An 11,083-nucleotide genomic window follows, 5' to 3' on the forward strand; every position below is an offset into this window, starting at 1 on the left:
TGTCATATACCTTGTGCGATGCCCTGATACTGATGGATAAACTATTAAAGGGGTTGTCCCACGAATAATTTTCAAACCAGCACCTGGATCTGAATACTTTTGTATTTGTATGTAATTAAAATTTTATTAGAGCTAATGAGTTATTCAATTAAGTCTAGATGTATAGAGCCACCTCCTGTTTGCTCTTTTTTCCTATATTTTTGTCCTGCTCAGCGGTGGTCGCACATGCTCAGCTCCATCCTTTAACTGCCACTGGCTACAGCATACAGGACACACCCTCTGAGAAAGGACACGTTCACTTATCTGCCGGCTTGAAATAAATCTAGCAGAACAACTGGAGCAATGAATGGGGAGATCTCTGGATCCATGAGAGGTTAGAAAGAGACTGTCATGTCCTATATGATGTCTGATTTTCATTTTTTTTATATTAATCATGGGATAACCCCTTTAAACCAGTCCTCAGTGTAATAACCCGAAGTCTTACACCCCTGATGTGTCCATAGACAATGTGTGGAGAGACATACAGCATTACTTTAGGCCAATGGTGACGAACCTATGGCACACGTGCCAGACTGGTCACTCAGAGCCCTCTCTGTGGGGACGCGGCTCTGTCGTGCGTAGGGTTGCCATCTGTGCACTATTACTACTTTGTGCTTCCATTGTGGAGGGCTCATTAGTGCAGCCTTTGGCCCCCCTCTTCTAATTGTGTTAAAAAAATAAAACTCGCCTCATCCATTTGATCGCAGCGCGGGGAACACTCTGCTCACTTGATGCGCAGGACAGGACTTGCGGGATGACGTTTCGCGGCATTGACTGGAAGCAGCAAGACCTGCAAAGCGTCATCACTCTGGAGTGCAGGTCTTGTCCTGTGCATGTAATGAGCAGCGAGTGTTCAGAGCGGGGCGATCAAGATTTTAATACTAGGGGGCATTCATTTTACTGGGGCCCGTGTTAACCCCCCCCCCCCCCCCCCACAGCTTAACGTGGCCGGGATTTTTTTTTTTGCATTCGTGTTAAATTGCTTTGTTGGCACTTTGAGATAAATTAGTGGGTTTTGGGTGGCTGTTCGGGCACTCGGCCTCTAAAAGGTTTACCATCACTGCTTTAGGGTATCCATTAGGGTTATGCCTTGGAAAGGGGGCCTTTTAATTCAGTGGGGTCTTCATAGGATGAACTTGGGGGAGTTTTCCCATCCCTACCTACCAGTCCTCCACTGGGCTGTCTGTATAAGTTAACTTTTAGTTTTGACACCCTTTGCTGTGTAGATCTATGCCTTAATAGTACCAAAGTGAACTGTCATTCCATTAAAGGGGTTTTCCAGGATTTTTACATTAGACAGGCCATCACTATCTGATCTGCACTCCCTACGATCAATTGTTACTGTACCTTATACTCTGGCGCCAGAGCTACACAGCTCCATCAGTTGTGTTGTGGACGGAGCGAGGTACTGCAGCGCTGCTCCTGTTCACATGAATAGGAGCAATGCTGCAGTAACCAGCTCTGTCCACTACAAAACGGATGGAGCTGTGTAGCTCTGGCGCCAGAGCTACTGTATAAGGTAACAGCTGATCGGCGTGGTGTTATGAGAATAGGCCATCAATATTAAATCCCCCAAAACCCCTTTAAGGTCAGTATAGCTTGGCCATGGCTTCCATTTACTAAAAAGCTGTGTTCGATCCATTTTGAAATGGACAGACCCCTTTGACCCTAATGGGGATTATGCGGAGTTCCAGTGTTTTAATGGTGCTGCAGACTGAGCTATTCTTAATCTAAAATATACAGGAACCCTGACAGACCCAACTAAAGTTAGTGTGAACAGTGCCTTACACACTACGATTTTTCATACCAGTGATCAACATACGATGGCTCGAAAAAACCTAGCAGAAGATCCAATGGAGGTATCTATGAGCCCACTTACCCCTCTATAGCTATAACGACAACCACCGTAGTACATGTAGTATTATTTTATGGTAGTGTCTAACTGGAGCTTTCTTTTACCGACCAGTCCGTCACATACAGTAGGAGACTATTAGTTGCCATTTTAATTATACTCCATGCTTTAGTGAGATATTTCACTCCTGGTATAGTCACTACGGATGTCAGATTGGGGTTTTAGTGGGGTGCAGCATGTTCCTCATCCTGACTGTGGACATAAATTGCTCATATATATCCTTAGTACCTAACCTCTGAGACGTACAGGGTGTTGTGCACTCCCCTCATAGGTGCATATCAGTGTAAATATGTATGTATGGATATGTGTGTGAATCACAGAAGCGTATACGTGGTTGCTGCATACTGACAGGCTGCATGACCCAATATCACACTGTACAGTATCATCTTCTCACAACAGATTGAAAAATATATCATAAAGATCATTTATCACATTTAGACGGTACTGGGGGGGAGTCGTCTTATAACTCGGACGCCCCCTTTAAGCCCGCTATAAGCATAAGGTGGCTTGTTCGGCTATCAGCCATCTCCTCTGACTTCACCATGGACAGGACTGACCAAACGTGCACATTTTCTGGCATAGAGAGAGAGGGAAAGCTCCCACCGGGCACATATGCCGCCACATATCGCCTGGAGAAGCAAAGGACTGAGCATGTTAAAATCCAACATGCCTGATCCTTGTTTCTTCTGTCAGTAGACATCAGAGAGCAGTTGAAGAGGAACCCTCACCTCTACTGACATATATTTTCTTTTTTTTAATAACTACTTGCATCTCCACTGTAATAATAATTATGGAATATTTTTTTTAGAACCTTGTCTTGTGCCTTTCTTCTATTATTACTACTAGAAGTTTAGGTATTAATTGCCAAAAGGTCTATGGGTGTTACCAATTGGAGGTGTGTCCTTGCCCGGTCTGACAATGGCAGCACTGATTGGATAATGTCACACTGGGCAGGGACACCCCCCCCCCCCCCCCCCCCCAGATGGTAATACCCAGTTGGTAATTCATTCATAAACTTCTAGTATAATTATAGAGGAACGGCAGAACATAGTCATAAGAATAGATGTTCCAGAATTATTTACATGGGTGATGCGAGTAGCCACTAAAAAAAGACATGTCAAGAGAGGTGACAGCTCCTCTTTAAAGAGGAATTCTGGTTTTAATGGTTACATTTATTTATTTAGAGTATAGGATGTTGAACAATTTTGTAATATATTTTTGCTCACAGACTTTTATTATATCAACATTGCGGCCTCCCCCTAAAGAAAAAAATATGGTACGGCACATTCTAGTCCTGAATTTTTTTTCCATAGGGAAGCTGGATAGGACTAAACATGGCGTCATTCATGTGAACTGTCATGTGACCCCCAGCAGTATCATGTGACCTGGCTTTCAGTTAATTGTTCAGGTATATAACAGGTGAATAGTAGTATATTAGAGAGCAGAACATCATCACTACCTGCAGCAGCATGTCATGTCTTTCAGAGTCTATATAGAAGCAGATCTGTGTGTGTTTTTTTACACAAATTTTATAAAATGCCAACATCACCTAGACAGAGGCAGCCATTTTACAACATCACCTAGAGACAGGCAGCCATGGGGAGGAGGTGGTGACTGAGAGAACTGGGCTATATTCATTGGGGCTTGGTGCGCGGATCTTTTGAGACCCTAGCAACGCCCCTGCACTGTTGCTTACTTAATGTCAATGGGGTGTCACATGACTGATGCTATGTTTCAGTTAGGCCATGGATACATTACACTGGATTGATACATGGGACTTACCATTCTATTATATATAGGGGTGAAGTGCCTGATATAAGAAAGTTAATTGTCCGATTTCCCTATTGTATAAATAAATAAAAACTGGAATACCCCTTTAAGTGATCCATACAACATTAGAGTGTTGTCATGGGGATATATGAGAAGAAGAGCTATCAGATAACTGTGTACTGTACATGGTCCTCTATATTACATTTGTAGCATAGACCATGTCTGTATTCAGTTGTGTAGACAGATTGAAGTTATCTGTCAAGCACTATCGGTATGTATCAATGGACATTGTGGATGTGTATACATTGACCAGTGTGCACGATTGTGTAGGTACTACAGATTATATACCTCCCCTTGGGTCTATGGCTGCTATTTCCCGGGGGGAGGGGGGCTTCTATAGAAAGCCCCCTGTATAATTTGACCTGAATGGACTGATTATTATGTTTACTGACAATTCATGTTTCCTGTTTTATAATAAAAAGGTCAAACTCTGTGGTTTGTACATTTTTGTTTCATGCAGTCTTCTGTATTGTGAGCCCCATCGCCTTCTATACAGGTAAATGGATCTATTGGGTGCATTAAAGAGGACCTCTCTCCTCTCCTGACATGCCAGTTTTGATAACCAAATGCATTCTCCATGTAATAACAATTCTGGAGCATCTATTCCTATTCTACGTTGTGCCTTTCCTTTATTATTCCTTCTAGAAGTTATGAATGAATTGCTAGCAGTCTGCAGTAAGGGTACACAGGGGTGTTGACCAGTTGGGGGTGTGTACCTGCACAGTCTGACAATGGCAGCACTGATTGGATAGAGTCTGTGCAGGTACACACCCCCAACTGGTTACCGCCCCTCTGTACCCTTACTGCAGACTGCTAGCAATTCATTCATAACTTCTAGTTTAAATAATAAGGGAATGGCACAACATAGAGCCATAAGAATAGATGTTCCAGAACTGGTACATATGCCGCTGTATATCTGCTGGAGAAACAAAGGACTGAGCATGTTAAAATCCAACATTCCTGATCCTTGGGGAATGCATGTAGCTATTAAAACAGGCATGTCCGGAGTGGTGTCAGGTCCTCTTTAAGAAAAAAAAAATTTGCTTGTACATGTACAAAGGGCATTGACCTTTCCTGGTTCTGCACAGAGGGGATATGATAGAAACTTTTAAATACATAAAGGGAATCAACAAGGTAAAAGAGGAGAGAATATTTAAAAGAAGAAAAACTGCTACAAGAGGACATAGTTTTAAATTAGAGGGGCAAAGGTTTAAAAGTAATATCAGGAAGTATTACTTTACTGAGAGAGTAGTGGATGCATGGAATAGCCTTCCTGCAGAAGTGGTAGCTGCAAATACAGTGAAGGAGTTTAAGCATGCATGGGATAGGCATAAGGCCATCCTTCATATAAGATAGGGCCGGGGGCTATTCATAGTATTCAGTATATTGGGCAGACTAGATGGGCCAAATGGTTCTTATCTGCCGACACATTCTATGTTTCTATGCACGTTTGTGCCCTTCAAAACTGTTTTCACATTCCGGTTTTAGTTAAAATGCCCCAATCTGTGATCGTCCCCACAGTACATGTAACACCTGCATGACGTATGAGCAGACATTACAAGACTTTAATTGCCCCCAAAAGCGGGACTGTATCCTAAGGACATACAATGACACCTTCTAAAAGCCCTCCAGACAAGGCATGACACAGTGATTGGAATTTTCTTCAGGCAATGTTCAAGACAACTTCGTCATTCAATGGTAGTTTATCATAAAACTGGTCATAGACTTGAGTTGTTGGCTGACAGATCATCCGATATCTTTGGTGGGAAGATTCAACAAAAGTTGACCAACAAATATCTTAAGACCCCCATACACATTCAATTATTCTGGGTCATCTAATCTCATGTGTATGGGGGGCTCCCAAATCTGCCCTGACATATGATGTCCTGGGAGAGAAGGACCAGGCATGTTGAATTTCAACAACCAAAACGTTTGTATTCCTATTCCCGTTAGATTAGTCACCACCTCTTTCCCCGTTGAAAACCCAAACATGCTCATCTGAGCTCAGTGTATATATATGGGGGAGTCAAGAATGGGTGCTGTTGGCTAAACAGTGAATGCATCTGGGCTGCAATGCCAAGCACAGCCACCATACAATGTATGGCACTGTGCATGGTATTCTGTGAGGAGGCTGGTCCATGGTGGTCTTGGTTCCCCACCAATCAGATATTCATGACTTACGCTGAAGATAGGTCACCATTATTCTACTCCCGGAAAACCCCTTTTAAGATGTATCTTTAAAGGGGTTGGCCCATTTCAGACTTTGATTACATATTGCTAGATGCACCACGCATGTATGTTTGCCTCTCCATTCACTTCTATGGGAAACATGGAAATCGATGATCCAACGGGCTTGGCTCTTTTCGTATCTCCCATAGGGGTGAGTGGAGGGTGCCTACACTTGCGCATTGTACTATCCTTCACTTTGGGGGTTCCTGTCTGGAGACAAAAGCGGGTCCCAGAGCTGGGGCCTGCAAATATATGACATTGAGGGCATATCATAGCTCCTTTCAGGAGCTCTCACATTATCATACACGTCCTTCCTCTAGGCCTGCTTAGCAAAGAACTGTCTAACTAATGGGTGGCACCAGCCCATCACCCAGGCAACTGCACACACAAAAAAAAGCTGCCATTTAACTATTTGTTGACCATACGCAACCATTAAGGATTCACAGAGAGAACATTTTACCATACAAATGCTTAGGCAAGATCTAGCTTCCACTGAGTCTGTCCCCTAATTCTTTCTTACCTACTAAATGTATGACCAATAAGACTAAAGGGACCAAGACTACACCGCGTTAGTTTGTTGGCTGTTACCACAGCGACATCTATGAAATCTGTAGACACAAAATGTCAACACATTTTTAATCAAAACTATTGGTAAACTTATTTTTCATTTAAAGGGGTTTCCCAGGAATGGAAAATATTCGGCTAAAGCAGGAAATGCCATTAAAAAAAAAATTCTCACCTGGGAAATGCTCTGCTACTCCATGGACGATGCTATGTTGGTCCCACCAGATTGATGTGTCATACTCCCATATGACTGCTGTATATAATCACTGGCCTCGGTGGTGGTACTAGCATGTACAACAGAAGACTGCTGGGGCCGGTGATTGGCTGCAGCTGTCTGCTATATGGCACATCACCGCTGCAGGAACATTGACAGTCACCAGTGAGGACCACTAGTAATGGTTCTTCTTATATTTTACAACACTTTCTCCCTAGAGACTCATTTATTTATCTTATAAAACCATTTAAGATGCATTGGGACAAAAAAATTAATTGGCTGCGCAGGTAAACATAGCCTTTAACTGATCTCACAATCTCAAGGTTAGATTGACTCCTCAATGACCACTTTCCTTCCTGCTTGCCTTCTTCACATTCTCTTCTTATTCTTACCAAACCCACCCTTTCACTTCCCTCTCCTATCTTTTTTGCCTCCTCCTCCTCTACCCTGACACGCTGGGACCTACCGTCATAGGGAAACTTCTTGATAGGGGTTCCCTTTTTCATGTTTTTTTAATCTTGCCTAAACTAGAACCTTTCCGGGTACCATGCTAGATATCACAATGTTCATGAAAGGCTATAATAATGTTCTTTGCTAGGTTTATTAGTGTCTCAGTTCTGGCCTGCAGGAAGTCAGTCGAGATCCCATGAATGCTATCATATTATAGTTATGAAACCTGCGCATAAACACTTGCACAAGACCTGACACCACTGGTAGGCCTATATATACCCTCTACCTGGTATCAGATGATTACACAAGGTTCGTCTCTCATGAATCCTACATCCCATAGGGTAGAAGAACAGTAACTGTTGTTCTAAGGTATTGACACCCTTTTCACTTTCCTCCTGTCCTCCACTCTGTCTGGCCACTATACGTCCCACAAGCTTATTCTGTGCCTCATCCTGTACTTTGAGGCCAGACAAAGTCATAACTTGAATCTCCTAGGCCCCAATGCAAAATCTATAGCAGGGTTCCCACCCTACCATCAATAATACTGGTGTCTTCTTATGAGTGAGAAGGGCCTTTGAGCCCCCATAGGCATCAAGGACACATGCTTCTTTTACACTACTGGACCTCCTAAAGCTTCACCATTGGGGCCAAACTCTTTCTCAAAAACATTCTGGTTTTGCATATTTCATATTGTACGCTGCATTGTGGTCGGCTGCAGGGTTCCACCACAGATGGAGATAGGACTTTAGCATCACTTTCCAAAAAATGGTCCAGACATAAAAGGGTGAACCAGATTTCTGAAGACCAATACAACATAAACAAGTTGACAATCTCTCCTATGTCCCTAGATGTCCCTGTTCTCTTAGCGTTCAGGGCACAGACCATGAGTCATGCTCTCCTACGTTCTGCCTTCCAGAGCTATAAATAACAAGCTGGTTTCCGGCTTTTTCATTAATAGAAGTCATACAATGTGCAGGATAAATGATAAAGCATTGGGGTCACAGAGAACTTGGAGGGAGGGCGATAAATTTTTGGATTAAACAGATTCTAAGATTTTACATCGACAGACATAACAGAGGCAATCTAGCGTGCTTCTAGAAGAATCAGGGCTGATATCTGTCCTCTGAATGTTTGTCCCTTCAAAAATTCTAAATATGAGGGTTGGGGGTCATCCCCTCAGTAGTCACATATGCTTCCCTCCTGTAGTCATTACAGGTCCCCATCACCCTTCTGTTGTCCTCTGCCCCTTACCCCCAGTTGTCACAGAAAGGAAGTACCACCCCTACCTCTGTATTCATCTCTCCTTTAGCATTCCTTTTACTGTCTCGCGATGTCTATTCACCTGCCCTCCACATAATGAAGTTAATTTCCAGCATGACGGTGTGGGGTAGGTTTGCTAACAATGTGCTAACTTAGGCGGCCGATCACCTGACTGGCCATCGGGTGCTCGTGTCTGATCTTATGTGGGGAGGTCGCCATGTTTATCAGGTGCAACATATATCTTATTACCATCATATACAGTACACATGTATATACTTATGTTAATCAACTGGCGAACATTGATTGATGGGCTAAGGGTTGAAATGGAGCACATTTCAAGAAGAGCTGTACCCTCAGATAAAGGTGTTGCCGAAACGCCTGTTCGAGCGTGCAGTTCTCCTGTGGTGATCTCCCCACCTTTTTGGGTATGTTTTATATGTTACATTAAGTATGAGGGATAACTTTATGTTGTTTGGTAGAGCATTATGATAGTTTTTACTTGGTGCCCTTTTGACCATATGTGTCACGGCGGACAGGATATAGAAACACAGATAAATAAACAAACAAGTATCTAGGCGAGAAGCTGGGGATCAAGGTCACCTCCTGATAAATCCCTACCAGCTCTCCCTATGCTGCTAAGCCCACATTCAGACCCTTAAGGTGGGAATAACGTGTCCTCGTGTCTGGGCTGAGAATACCCTAAAAATCCCTAAGATGATGAAAGGGGAAATAGAGGTAACCTGCTCCCTTCTAACCTGGAGGGGCAGGCATCTCTCTAACAGCCTAGACAGCAAACCACAAGAGAACAAAAAAACTACTTATCTTTTGAGTAGGAACAGCCAATCCTTCCTTCCTTGCAAACACAGAGCCAGACAGAAGCTATAACCCGCAGGGAACACTGGGAGTGGGTGTGATTTAAACTGAAACCAACAACCCCACCCAGTGCACCTGAAGGGAGGCGGATCTAGCTTGACTCCAAAACAAAACAAGAGGCTAGACACGTGCTGCTAATCTGGCAGACCTCCGCACATAGCCTGAGCAGGGCATGACAGTCCCCCCCCCCCCTTCCTCTACGGGTGACCTCCAGACACCCCGGCCCAACCCTCTGTGAAAAGCCTTCACCAGACGGCTGGCACTAACATCCCGAGCCAGAACCCACATCCTTTCCTCAGGGCCGTATCCCCTCCAGTGTACCAGGTACTGAAGGGAACCCTGAAGAACTCTTGAGTCAAGAACCCTGGAGATCTCGAACTCTAAATTTCCATCAACCAGAACAGGAGGAGGAGGCAAAGGCGATGGTTCCACCGGTTTCACATATTTTTTCAGTAAAGACCTGTGGAACACATCATGGATCCTCCAAGTCTGCGGAAGATCCAGACGAAATGCCACTGGATTGACCACCGCAGATATTTTGTACGGTCCAATAAATCTTGGACCCAGTTTCCAAGATGGCACTCTCAGTTTAATATTTTTAGTAGACAACCACACCAGATCACCCACACACAGGTCCAGACCAGTCATACGTCTCTTGTCAGCCATTCGCTTATACCTCTCACCCATCTTCTCCAAATTCACTTGGATCCTCCGCCAGATAGAAGACAAGGCAGAAGAAAATCTCTCCTCCTCTGGCATCCCAGAGGAACTAGTCCCAGAAAAGGTACCAAACTGAGGATGAAAACCGTATGCGGCAAAAAATGGCGACTTACCCGAGGACTCCTGCCTACGGTTATTCAAAAAAGAATGAGGACCAGTCCTCCTGATTCTCAGCCACAAAGCACCTCAAGTAGGTCTCCAGGTTTTGATTAGTACGCTCTGTCTGCCCATTCGACTGCAATGATGAAAAGCCGAAGAGAACGAAAGTTGAATGCCAAGCCGAGAGCAGAACGCCCTCCAAAACCTGGAGACAAACTGTGTGCCCCTATCAGAAACCACATCCGAAGGAATGCCATGCAATTTCACGATATTATCCACAAAAATCTGCGCAAGAGTCTTGGCATTGGGCAGACTAGCTAACGATATAAAGTGAGCCATTTTACTAAAACGGTCAACAAACATCAAAATTACTGTCCTCCCGGAGGAACTCGACAGATCCGTAATAAAGTCCATAGACAAGTGCGTCCAAGGACGAGACGGAATAGACAAAGGAAGAAGTGAACCAGCAGGTCGAGTATGAGCAACCTTGACCGTGCACAGGTTTCACAGGCTGCCACGTAATCCTCAACGCTCTTACGTAAACCCGGGCCACCAGAACCTCCGGGACACAAGATCAAATGTGGACTTACCACAAGGATGTCCAGCAAGGACGGTATCGTGATGTTCCTTGAACACCTTATATCTCAATCCGTCAGGAACAAACAACCTCCCTGGGGGACAAGAACCAGTAGCCCCCTCCTGGGCTCCCAACACCTCCATCTCCAATTCGGGATACAGAGCGGAGACCACCACCCCATCAGCCAAAATCAGAGCAGGATCCTCTGAATCACATCCCCCAGGAAAACTGCGAGACAATGCATCTGCCTTAATGTTTTTAACCCCCGGGCGAAAAGTAACTACAAAATTGAACCTGGTAAAAAACAGTGACCATC

Source organism: Bufo bufo, chromosome 1 (assembly GCF_905171765.1).
Source record: "Bufo bufo chromosome 1, aBufBuf1.1, whole genome shotgun sequence".
NCBI classification, from domain to species: Eukaryota; Metazoa; Chordata; class Amphibia; order Anura; family Bufonidae; genus Bufo; species Bufo bufo.